Genomic DNA, 13,996 nt, shown 5'->3' on the forward strand with positions numbered 1-13,996 from the left:
TTCGGTTATTCTCGGTGTTGCAATTTGATAAATGCAAAACCTGTTGTTTTATTTCTGGCTTCATCCTTTCAAGTATTTTTCTTAATAATACTTTTTCTACAATACTTAGAAGCATTAATCCTCTCTGGTTTTTACATAGTTTTATCTCTTTTTTTTTTTTTTTTTTTTCCCTTCATATTTTCATCTGTGTTACAATTCTGTAACACAGATGAAAATATGTGATTTAAAAAAAATATCGTTCATGGTTAATTTTATATCTGCCTTCACCATTTCTACTAGTGTATTTATCAAATCCAGCTATCCTTATTATATTTTAACTTTATTTAATGCACTCCAAATTTTCATTATGCTTATATTATCCATTATCTTCAGTTGTATACAGGGATACTCTGGGATAGCTAATGTTTTGAGGTTATTATTGACTATTTTTGTTAAAATACTCACTTCATCTATCTTGTTTATTAGGATTTTTCCTTCCTTACTCTTTATGTTTCTAGAAATATAATATTCTTGTTATTTGAAAGAGTCTACTTATGTACTGTCTACCTGCAGCCTCTTCTACTCTACATACCTCATGCAGGAAATTCCATCTGTCTTTCTTTATACTTCCTGTTTATCTTTATTCTTGTATGCATTTCTGAGTTCCTCTGCTCTTTTATTTTTTATATGTTTCTTCTTTCTTCAAAATCACAGAATGACAGTGGTGTAGGAAAAATTTGTTGAGTATGACACAATTCAATGTATGAGAATTCTGTGCTCACGTATAGACCAGAAATTAAGAAAATCGATGAAGTAAAAGGTTTGGGTTCGTGAACAAAATTTTTCTTTGTTTGTGAGAAAAAATTTGTTCACTTAGACAGGAGGAATGCAGAAATTTAGAAAATAATAGGGAAAAAAAAGAAAAGAATTTTTTTATAATCAATTTATTTTGTGTAAAAATATTCACCCCAATGTTACTCATGGGCAAGTTGGAAAGTGTGTATGTACCTGTTATCGTCATCATGACTGTCTGTCCATACTGTAACAACTTTGCAATATGGACAGACATATTCCTGCTATGCCATGTCTGTGGATTGGTTGGTATCCAGGGGGTTCGGTGCATAATTGGTTTTGGGTTTTTTTTTTTTTTTTTGGAGGGGGGGGTCAGATTTCTATTTGTCCAATTTTAATGAAATATGAGAAGGCTTGACAAATTTTTCTAAAGAGGCAAAATATAAAATTTCATGAAAATCCATCCACTAGGAGTGGTATTACAGGCAGACAGATATGGTGAAAACAATAAGTGCTTTACACGTATATGTTCACAACCCTAATTTTTCGGGTGCAAAAATTAGGGTTGTGAGCATGGATCCCTCCAAACTGTAGTGTTTCTGGGAGTACACATAATAAATTTTTTGTACACACACATACAACTGCATTTTGGAATACAGCTGCAGATGTTTCACCTGGGTCCTAGCCTGTCAGTGACTCCTTCTCTTGAAGATTTTCTTATTTCTGTTACTCGGAATATAAATTATACTTTATATCTGTTAGGAACCATATGTGTAGGAAAACTCAAAAGAACCAGAGCATAAACAATTCAAAAAATTATTTTTGGGGAAAATGTACCCTTAGCCCTCACGATAAGAAATCGCACGGTCTTATATTACTGAAAAAATGTAAATCAGGAATCATCTACCTCAAGTGGTATTGTAATTAAAAATAAATGATTCTTTCATATAGATAATTTTAAGTATGGAGTTTTAATAAAATTATTACTTGTAATTTTTCATTTGCATATAAAATAAATGAATTCTGTTTGTGAATTTGGTGAATAAAAAAATCACAGGTAGAAATGTTTATGCCTTTATCGTGTAGTAACTTTTCTGTATATAATATTATTTCAGATGACATGCATATGTATAAAACATCTAAAATGTGTCAATGAAATTGGAATTTTTGTAAAATAAAACCTGTGAAAATATTTATTAAATAAATAGAAGGAAAGATTGATGTGTATATTCTATCCTTACTTTTTATTAAAAAACTAATTTTGTGCTTAATAAAAGTCAATAGGTCTTCAGTAATTTATTTTAAATCCCACCAAGCTTTCCTATTTAAAAAGTCTAATTAAATTTTTTTGCGTTACTGGAAATAAGTAGTACTAGTCTTCCAAGTCTTCGTCTTGACTTGAGACTTTAGCGCATTAATGTAACTATTTATTCTGTGATTCAAGGGTTGCTTTCTGATTGTTCATTCTGTAATTTATAAAATTTGTTAAAAATGTCAAGAATGGTTTTCATAACACTAATTTTATATTTATGAAATCTTTTTAAACTAATAGTTATAGATTAAGTTGTTTATTTTCAAAAATTATAACATAACAATCATTAATTTTTTTTTGTATGGTGACCAGCTGCACAATGGCATGAAGTAAGTGTGCAAAGCAGTACTCATTCTGTGTACTGAAGAAAAACATTACAGGGAACTATGGTATTGAGTGCATACCATCAAAATTACCGTGATCACTAAATTAACCGTTTACAGCACAATAAGGTTTGCATTTTTGGTCTTGTTTTGTCATACACCAAATTCTCATATATAGAATTCACCAGATATCTTTCACCAAATTGCCATAGCGAAATGTCATGCACTGAATTATCATATACAGTGAAATGTTTTCATAATCCATTCTTTGTGCTGCCTTTCCTTTTGCAGAATATTTTCAGCTATACTGGGGGATATTTTTTTTGAACTGTTCAATGTTTTTTTTCTTCCAGTTTCACTAATTGGAACTTCATTCTTGGGTTTTTAGTTTACTTTTATTATTTCTATGGCAAGTAATGGTTAGTTTCTAGATTTAAGAACCATACTAGTTTTCATAACGTTAGTGTCACAGTCTCTCCAGGGACAAATTGATTGACAAGGCGTTCATCATATAATCCCTCCAATCGTGTCTACGCATAATTGCAGACACTCAAATTTAACCATAACTCATGACTTTTTTTTCACTGTTGACCTGTACTTGTTAAGTAAGTCTGCAGATCTACTCTTAATGTTTTTAGTGCCAACAATATCACCTTTTTTTTTTGCCCTTAAAAGATATCTGCTCTACAATGTCATCAGCTTTTGCTCCTGACAGACTTCTTCTTCCAGTCATATAGTTCCCTGAGGAGCTGCTGTGGCCACCAACAAATTCCTCCATCGATCATGTGCTATACGAGCAGCATCGCAAAATGACACGCCCAAAAGTTCACTGATCCTACCTTCCACCTAGTTGCAGGTCTTCCTTTAACAGCAGTTTTTGGAGTTCGTTTTGTTATGGTCTCTTTGGCGTCAGATAATGTGGTGGTATGCCATTGCCTACCACATGGCCGATTTTGAAAGGGGCCAGCTTTAATCATAGGAAGAGTCAACGTGCATCCCACAAGATGCTCTTGAAGAGGAAAGGTGACTACAGCAGAGCCCCAAGTAGTGCAGAAGGCTGATTACAACTGGTTTTTGTCTTGTTTCCAGAGGTTGTCTATGTATAAACGGATATATATTATTCATTAGATTTGCACAAGTAATTATTATTTCTTCAGTTAGTGAATTTATTCATAAGGTGACACTATTATCCCTCTTCTTCGATGTATAATTAATGTCCAATATTTCCAATTAATTATGTTGAATATATTTTAAAATAATTTTCTCCCAAAGCATAAAATGTTTCCTTACCGTAAACATATTTTCGTGCTGATCCGCACAGTCTTAACCCCAAATGAATACATTTCTTATGTTTTAAAATATTTGTTCCTGTATTTCAAATTTACACACTCCTTTCGTATAACATTAACTGCTGCATAATCTTCTGTGTTCTTCAAATGCGCTAACCGTTAAAACTATTATTTTAATCTTAGAGCCTAAATATTTACCACACAGATATAAAATGTGTCTAATTAATCCTCTGTACCTCTTCTTCTGTATGGTAAGATGTATTTTCAATTTTTTATGCTTAAACCACCAAATTTTAATATAACAGAACATTTTAACACAGCCACTACACACAGTGCCACTACAGCCAGTATATAGACCCTGGCAAACATACCTCGGTCCTATTCCACCTTTCCTTTTTGCACAATATATTTCCTGTCTCCCTGCCAATAGAGTCACCGACAATAACTAGCTGCTGTGGGACCAGTGCATTTTGCCTTTAAGATTGCCTCTGTGTTGCCTGATGCACAAGAGTGAGATCTGGCATTGAGTTGGGCAGCTGAGCACTTGATGCCCCCGCCCCCATTTTAATTCCTTCAAGGCTATCAACCCTACTCTTCAAATTCATAGATGCCTTCCATCAGAATGCTGAGAGGGCACCTAATTTCTTCACACTTTGCACCTAGCATGCACAAAGACATTCTCCTTGGCTAGATAATGTCCCTGTTCCAGAAAATCTGCAAACATTTCACAAGTTGCACATTTTTTTTAGGCTGTGATGCGTTGGAGAATTGCCCCTTTGTTTCTCCCCCAAGCTACTGCACTCCCACTACCTTGTTCCCATTGCTTTGCTGGTCTAGTCTGGGGCATGATTTCCGTTTAAATACAATTTAATTGATTGACAATGAAAATTAATAAGATTAATGAATTTAATTGATTAATTGACAAAACTATGTAAAGATCAAGCACTCAATTGAAAAATCAACAGAATTTCCCAAATATTTAGCAATAATGGGTACCCACAAAAACTCAATGGGAAAAAAAAAAAAAACTACAAAAGAGAAATCTTGATACAGTCATCTAACAAAGATCCAGAAAATGAGTACATTACCATTCCATCCCCCCAAATTAGTGAACAGATTAAAAACAGCCCAAAAATTAGTTATGTACCAGGTTTACAAGAATCCCATTAAGAATATGATAAGAAACCTCTCCTGACAAAGGCTCTTGCCACCAAACATCCTTGGTGGCAATTTACAATGCAAAGAACTGCAAAAAATCATATAATGGACAAACCGGTATAAGATTGTGCAAAAGAATCAAGGAACAAAAATACGAATAGCCTATGGTCAAACAACAAAATTGGATCGAGCTTTCCTGCCTGATGCAAGGATCACCAGTGGGATTTCAACACCTCAGTCCTAACCACTAACATATACAGAAAATGCAGACTATATAAAGAATCATTTATTATCGGTATAAACAATATTAACTGAAACAAAGGCATGCAGATAGTCATTAACCACATTTTAAAAAAAAAGCAGATAAAAATAAGAACCGTAATAAGTAAATCCCAAAAAAAACAACCTCCAATCCCCCCCTTCTTATGTAATCTTGAACCCACCCACACAATTAAGCTGCTCAAAGGTTAGCCGTCAAACAGATGTCAATCTGACAACATCCAAATCCTTACTCTCATTCTAATTACCCTCAGCAACAAACCAACCTATATTGGCCCCAGGAAACCTTAACCTGAGTTTTAATTCCAGATTTCATTTAAGAGTACAGTAGAGAACGTGTGTACATAATGAACTGTAAACCACTGTCTTGGTATGCAGTGCTGATGGTATTGTAAGGACAATGTTACAGGACTAAGTATTTATCGTTATCTGTTTACTTAATGTTAACTGATTTTTTAATCTGATTAACCAAATTAATAGCTAATGTAAAATTATTTAAAACTTAATTCTTTATCTGATGTTTGCTAATAGCTATTTGGTAACTAATTCAAGACTAAACATTAACCTTAACATATAAATGTGAAATCAAAATTAACTTAACGTAAATCATATAACCATAATTTACCGGTTCTGCTGTTTTTACAGACTCTGAAGAAGTGATACAGAAATTACCACAAAACATCTGAGAATAATCTGTAATTCTTTAAGAAATTAAAAAGCAGATTACACTCCACTCAGGTTTAAGTGCTCATTATTTCACCAATTTCCATGATGTAGCATTACATATCATGTCAGCAATGGTAAACTTTTTATACTCTACAAAAGGGTATCAAAAAGTTCATACGCTGTAGAACATATGAACCCGCTATGGTTGACAAAGTGGAGTATCGAGCAGTAATCAAGTTCCTGCATTTGCAGGGCAAGAAAGCTCAGGAAATTGACAAAGAAATGAAAGCTGTGTATAGACAGAATTGTCCACCCTATGACACCATAAAAAAAGTGGAAATGGGAGTTCCAGTGCTGTCGTACAAATGTCTTTGATGAGCCAAGAGAAAGAAGGCCATGAACATCCACAGACAGTGAGATGGTTGCAAAGGTTGAGCAGCTTGTGCTGAATGACAGACATGTGACATTTCATTGCAAATGCAGTGGGAATTAATTATGGATCTGCCCACAGCATTTTACATGACAATCTGCACGTCTAAGGTGAGTTCCAAGGTTGCTGATGTCGAATGCAGTCTTCTCACCAACTGTTGAATTTGTGTAATGCAGATTTTGAGAACTTTTTTGATCAGTTGGTGACAAATGCTGGGTGTACCAGTATGATCTGGAGACTAAAGACTTGTCACACCAGTGGAAGCACACTTCCCAAAGAGGCAAAGACCACTCCATCTGAGAAGAAGTTGATATCCATGTTTTGGGCAGAAAATGGGTTATCCTGATGGATTACCTACCTCGTGATTCCAAGCTTATTGGGGAATACTACAGAAATCTTTTTAAAAAGTTACATGATGCGTTGAAGGTGAAAAAGGCGTGGAATGTTAACCAAAGGTGTCCATCTTTGTCAGCCTACATGGCTGTTGCCACCACCAACTTTGTTCCACAGTGCGGCTTCGAACTACTGCAACACCCACCCTATTCTCCTGACCTAGCACCGTCAGACTTCTTGTTTCAAGAAATGAAGAAACCATTGCATGGACACCACTTTGATTCGTCTCAGGAAGTCATCAACGAAGTGGAATCGTGGTTTCAGGCAAAAAGTGCAGACTACTATGATCAAGGCATTAAACAATTGATCCATAGATGGGAGAAATGTGTTACTATACATGGGGAGTACATAGAAAAGGATTAAAGTTCCTGTGAAGTTTCACCTTTCTAGGGCTATTATTTCTAAGTAGGAGTACAATCTTTTTGTACCCCCTCGTATATGCCAAAACTAAAATTGATAGCTTATTGATATTGCAGAAAGATAAAAATACTTTAAAGTTTCTAATGAGAACTTTGTTGGCTGTATTGCATCAGTTTTCATGCTAGATAAGTGAGAAAACTGTCTTCAAATAAATGTTTTAATAATATAAACTATCAAGAATATCCATGTGCCAATATATTTCCATATGTGGACCATTTGTTTGCCATTGCTGTGCTAAGTTTTAACTGGAATATTTTTATACATCTGCCAGATATATAAAAAAATAAATTACTTAGCATAGCATAGATGTCTTGGAGCATCATTTTCATGACATTGATTATTTTCTGCATGGGACCAATACATAATTCAGCATATAAATAAGAATACAAAGCATTTTAAGCTCTGAAAAAAAAAAATATATATATTATTTTTGTCAAGGTTTAACCACATTTCGCGGTATAAAATGAAGCTGATGATCATTATGAAAAATAAAAACAAAAATTAATATGCTGGAAATCAATAATTTTTTAAAAATGTGTTCAGAGAATAAAAAAAATTCTAGCTAATATTTTCAATCTTACCCAATATATGTTCATTCTCACCTAGAATGAGGTGCTTTGGCACACTATTTGACACTGTAATAACCTTTTCTGCTCTTCTAGAAATTTTCTATGCTGTGAAAGTATTATGTACAAAGGGATTGACTCTTCAGATTGCTTCAAATTTATTTATTATGTGCTTTAATTATCTAAAATTTAGATTAGTACATTGAATAAAAAACGTAAACAATCTATTAAATTAAAAAATTTAAGATTAGATTTTATTCAAAGGTTAAAATGTAAAAATGTGACTGGGGAGTGGTACTTAAAGGAGATGAATGATAAAAATCATCAAATTTTTAACATATTGCAGGTTTCTCTACATGAGATCTAGGGAGATGTCTTGGTAATTAATCAAAGGTCATGTAGTGAATTTTTTTATCATGTATTCAAGCATTGCCTGGACAAAACAAAAAATAGCCAAAGAATGGGGTTATGTTTAAATAAAAAGAACAGTATTCAGGATTTATTCTAAAAAAATTACTTCATATTGAAATATTGGCCCCCATTGTATTCAATGAAGTGAAAATATACACCCATTTTAGGAATTGTAAACATAACATGTTTCTATATTTATGATGCATTTTTGATTCTAATGTTTTGTAATAAGTTAATGAGGGTTTATATAAAAGTTTCTTGGCTTACAGCAGAACACAGTAAAATTTATACCTTATTATCATATCACAAACACTATAATGTTATAGGCAAAGTTTTTTTTTTTTTTTTTTTTCTGCCTGAACAACATTCTAGAAGTTAAAAAGAAATACAAATTAAAAGTGATATGTTTAAAACAAAAAATATTTATTTTAAAATAAAAATTATTTATTATTACTAATGTTGTTGGTGTATTATATGTTGACAGAGAGTTAAGCTAGATGCACAGCATGAAAAAAATTGCAAAAACAAAATATATAATATATCATGTTCTTACTGTGGAAACCTTTATAAAAATATTAAATTAGTTTTATTAATTAGTACTTGTAATATTTGACTGAAGTACGATGTAAAGGAAAGGGTGACTATTAAACACACTATAACAAAGCAGTGAGAGTGCAGGGCGAGCAGCCAAAATGATAAAATTATTTTTTTCTTGAAATCTATTTGGGGTGGGTGGGGGGAGGGGAAGCACATTCAAAACAAAACTAGAAAAATCCCCAAATTCAAAAATTTGTCACATTTTACACCATGATTTTCTGAAGGGGAGGGACCATAAGGAAGTCTCCTTAAAATATAAACTTCCAGAGTTTTGGAAGCTTTTGTCCTAAATCCTTGCAAGGGAGACATTTAGAACAAAAGCTTGCTTTTTCCTTCATCCACCTTCCAGATATATGCTATTTCAACACCTTTCAAATTACACCTCAACCGGATGCAACCATTTCTGAAGAAATGGCTGCATCCGGGTGAGGTGTAATTCGAAAGTACACGAGAATTACCAGGAAAGAGAATTCTGCCTTAAAATATATATTTCTAAAATTTTATATTCCAAAAATAGCCTATACTATCCTTTTTGGAAAAAATCCACAAAGTTTATTTTAAATCCATAATGAGATCGCAGATCCACTAAAGAGAAAAATTACAATAAATTATTAGCATTTCTCTGACTTTACGAAAATTAGTGGGTCTCAACTACTCAAGTTGTCTGTCCAACTCTCAAAATTAAGAGTGAGCATTTTCAACCATAGCAGTAAATGATTTTTTTTTTTTTTTATGTAAACCCCAAACACGAGAGGTATTATAACCTATAGTACTTAGTATCGTGCTTGGGTTGGAGGTTGAGAAGATGAAAGAAGATATTTGTTGATATTGGACTTGAACATCCGTAGACTGTAATTTTCAGGAAATACGTATGAAGGAAGGTTGTTCCAGGAAATGGCAGTTGAATGAATAAACGAGGAAGATGAAAAGTTTGTTCTGTGAGTCTCAAGTTGGACAGTAAATGGATGTTGGCTGGTGGCTGCACTTCTTCGGGCTGTTTTGAAAGAGAGGGCAGGAATTATAGAAGCCAATTTGGAAGAACAGTGCCCGTGGAAGTATCTGTAGAACAGGCATGCAGCAGAAACAGTACATCTATGAGACAGTGAGTGGAGAGACTCTGTTAGAGATGAATCATTAATTAACCTAACTGCCCTCTTCTGAATGGCATCAAGAAGACTGAGAGAGGTTTTGGGGGCACCACCCCAGATGTGGGAACAATATTCCATGGCAGGGCAGATTTGCGATTTGTACAGAGTGAACAGCTGTTTGGAAGAAAAGTAACGCCGAGAGCGAAAGAGAAAACCAAGTTTTTTAGATGCAGAGGAAGCAATATTTGTAATGTGCTTGTGCCAAGGGAGATTAGAAGTCAGGGTAATCCCCAAAAGAGATATATAATTTTGCCTAGAAATTAGAGTGTCACCAAAGATAAGCATAGGAGCAGAAGAATCCTTTTTGTGAGATATAAGACAAGACTGAGTTTTAGAAGGATTGAAATCAACTAAGTTGTCTTTGCCCCATGAGAATTACCTGAATTATTCCACATTTAAGGAATTGGTAGCAGATTTTCGAGAAGTTGAAGCTGATTGAGCAGGGCAAGTTTTCTCAAAATGGAAAGTGGAATGCAATGTGCTATCATCAGCAAAACTATGGATAGGATTTACAGTCAATGGAAGAAGGTCATTAATATACAAGGGGGAAAGAACCTTGGGGGACACCAGCATTAATGAAGAAGTTAGAAGACAGAGAGCCATCTACCATCACCCTCAGTGAACAATCAGAGAGAAAACTGGATAACCAATTACAAAAAACAGATGGCAAACCACAAGATGAAAGTTTGTTTAGAAGACCTTTATGCCAAACACGATCGAAAGCCTTTGAGATATCAAGAGCAACTACTTGTGTTTCACCGAACCTTTCCATTGAATTAGTCCATAAATGGGTAACATAAGCCAGAATATCACCAGTGGATCGACACTGATGGAATACATACTGGCGATTGCTGATCAGATGGAAGGTTTCTAGGTAGTTTAAGAGTTGGCGGTTAATTGATATCTCCATTACTTTAGAAAGAGTAGAAGTAATTGGATGGGAGGGATTTGTCACCCTTTTTAGGAACTGACTGGATATGAGCAAATTTCCAAGCAGAAGGAAAAACACCTTTGGAATAAGAAAGTGAAAAAAGGCAGCAAAGAATAGGAGTAAGTTCAGGAGCACAGATTTTGAGAACAAGTGGAGAAATACCATCGGGACCTGGAGCTTTCTTGGCATTGAGATTCGTCAAAATCCTTTTGACGGAAGACCACAGGAGGCATTGAATGGAGCGTGTTGGGAATGGAGGGAGGTGTTTTACCAAGATCATTAATACATGAGTTGGAAGAAAAATGGGATGCTAGCAGGTCAGCTTTATCCTTGGCTGAAGTGACAACAGAACCATCTGGTTTGGAGAGAGGTGGGAGCAGAGATGGGCAAAAGTTGCAGCCAATAGCTTTGGCAAGAGACCAGAATGCTCAGCTACCATTAGGGCAAGAATCAAGTTTTCTACTCTTAGCTTGTTCAAACTCTAGTCTGGACTGATTAATAACTGCTTTACAATTGTTGCGAGCTTTGGTGTAGGCAGAAAATGAAACTGGAGAGATAGAAACAAGCCAATTACAATATGCAACATTCTTCTCTTGAACAGCCTTAGCACATTTATTGGAAAACCAAGGTTTAGATAAAGGACAAGATTTTAAAGTGCAATGTGGGATAAAGGATTCCATTCCTGCAAGAATAATTTCACTGACACGATCTGAGCAAACGTTGACATCAGAAATTTTGAAACAGTAATCCGGCCAAGGAAAAGAAGAAAAGAAATCTCGCAGGTCATCCCATTTTGCATTCTTGTAATGCCAAACAACACGAGGTTGGGAGTAGCCATGAGATAAAGGCTCCATTGGAGAAGAGACAATCACCAAGTTGTGGTCTGAGGTGCCTAAAGGATCACTCACTTCGACTGTGTACTTAGAAGGGTTATTTGTGAGAAAAAGATCAAGCGTGTTGGCTGTATGGTTAGGATTGTCCAGTATTCTTGTAGGTAAATGAACAATCTGTGCAAGGTTAGTAATTGCAAAAGCCTTGGTATCTCGACCAGCTGGGTCGGTGTGACTAGAAAACGGAATTCAGCTGGAATTGTACACATGTACTGTGTGTTGTGACACATTACTCCCATCACCAGCATTCCAATAATTGGCGAGTTGTGCCACAGTTGCCCTTCTGTTGCCACGTACCATCCAGGAGAGCCTTCACTCCCGTCGATAAGCCGTGGTCATCCAACGCCTCGCCGGCAGTTTGTGGGTTCCCCCCTCCTTGGACCACTTTCGGTAAGTACTAAACATAGCTGACTGTGAGCATCCCACCATTTCAGATATGCTCGGACCCAGTCGTTTGGCCATTACAATTTGGCCTTTGTCAAACTTGCTCAAGTCCGCTGCCTTTCCCATCTGAAGAACGAGAGTAACACTGATTAACGGAGCCACCTCCGTAGCCAGGTGGGAAGGAGCAGCAGTGCGTAGCACACTCTTCTTAATTAGACCGGGGTTCGAGCCCGTCACCACCAAATACGGAGGATGCGGAAAGGTCAGGGAATGACCACCGCATATTCCCGGAGCAATATGGCCTTAGTTGCTAATGCTCCTAAAAACCAAATAACAAACAAACTGATTAACGGAGCTCAGTATCAGGTGTTTTTTATACCGCTTCCCGACCCGCACACACACGCCGTAGTTCACCTGCAGTTGCTTCGATTTGCATAATGACTTGCTGGTCATAATGTTTTGGCTCATCTGTGTATATGCACATAATTTTGCTTCCAGCATATTGTGAATGTATTAAGGGCCAAAGAATCTAAGGCTATGTAGCATCAGTATATTTGTTTATGTGAATTGGGTGTATTCTGTGGTCGATTTTCCTGTTTACTGGATGAAAATCCATGCAACCCTTGCTTGAGACCGACTGACTCAGCCGTATTGGGCAAAAAGCCCAGAAAAGTTCCTTGGATCATTGATGGGATTTGAACTCAGGCTTTTTCTACAGAGTGTGGAGAAGACAGCAATTATATCCACTGTGACACCTACAAGGGCAGCACATTGTGAACAGTGATGTCATCACATCAAGATATCTCATTGAATAGCATTTAGTACTTTTTTTTTTTTTTAAGTAAATATAATTCCATTTATTGGGCCCGAATTAACTCTGCACTATACACATGTCCAGTCTAATGTTATCTTTCCATTTGTTGACTGGCTTTAAGGCCATAACAGAAAAACCAGCCTTAAACAGTTTAACTAACAAAGGTCTTTTCCATGCTGCAGAGAAGCAACATGAAATGAATAGGTCATAAAATGCCAAAGCAGAAAAGGAATGTTACTGTACAGCAGCAACATTTGAAAAAATCCATACACTTGGTCAGTACTAGCCAAGCTTCTTGCCATTCTGATGGTCTGTGTGCCTGTAGGAAGAGAGCTGTCTTGGTTTTTCTATGCTTGCAGAGAAGATAGGCAACAATGTGCAAATTTGTAATGGTTGTCTGAAATACAACCAAGAAAAATGTACGAGTTTACAAAGGATCATTACTCAGCTGAAGTTGTGATCCTTAAATGATGGTATCTAAGTACTTTTAAACTGAAAGCTTTTATAATGAAGTTTTGTTCACTTATTCATTTTATATATTTTTTACTTATTTGGTTCAAAGTACTATTCACATCCATAAATTTTAAGATTTGAAACCTTAAAAAGTTTTAATATTGTGAATTAAAAACATTTAAAAAATTGAAAAGTTTTATATTTGGCTCTTATAGAAAGATTTGTTGAGCCATCCCAAATTTAATTAAAATGGAAGAGTAGAAATTTGGCAGTTATTTCTTTTTTTCATACATATAACATAGGCTATCCATACACTGCATATTGTAGCGGAACCACCGGATATTGCTTATTGCAAAGTGCTGGTTGGAGGAATGAATGGGCAATATGGTAGATGTGCAGAAAAGAAATGCTCTCAGTTTGCACATAAAAGTCATTTGTTTTTGTATTTATTTATTTTTTTTAATAATATAAATTAATTATTACTATTTGCTGATGATTCTGAAAATGTTAACTAACTTGTTTTATTATTAATGTTGCCCTCATTTAAACCAGTATGACACTTAAATTAAAGTATCATAAGAACTATTTCAAATATCTTGGATTCTTGTTTTCTTATTTTTTTAAGCATTCAGAACAAAAAAAAAAGAAGGCCATAATGAGAGCAGGTTCCTAACATGACATGTTACAGAAAAAAACTCAACAGATCTATGACAAGGCAATAAAACTGAAAAAAAAAAAGAAATTTATTTACTCAAATATGT

This window comes from Mastigoproctus giganteus, chromosome 8, assembly GCF_048544385.1.
Source record: "Mastigoproctus giganteus isolate SK-2022 chromosome 8, ASM4854438v1, whole genome shotgun sequence".
NCBI classification, from domain to species: Eukaryota; Metazoa; Arthropoda; class Arachnida; order Uropygi; family Thelyphonidae; genus Mastigoproctus; species Mastigoproctus giganteus.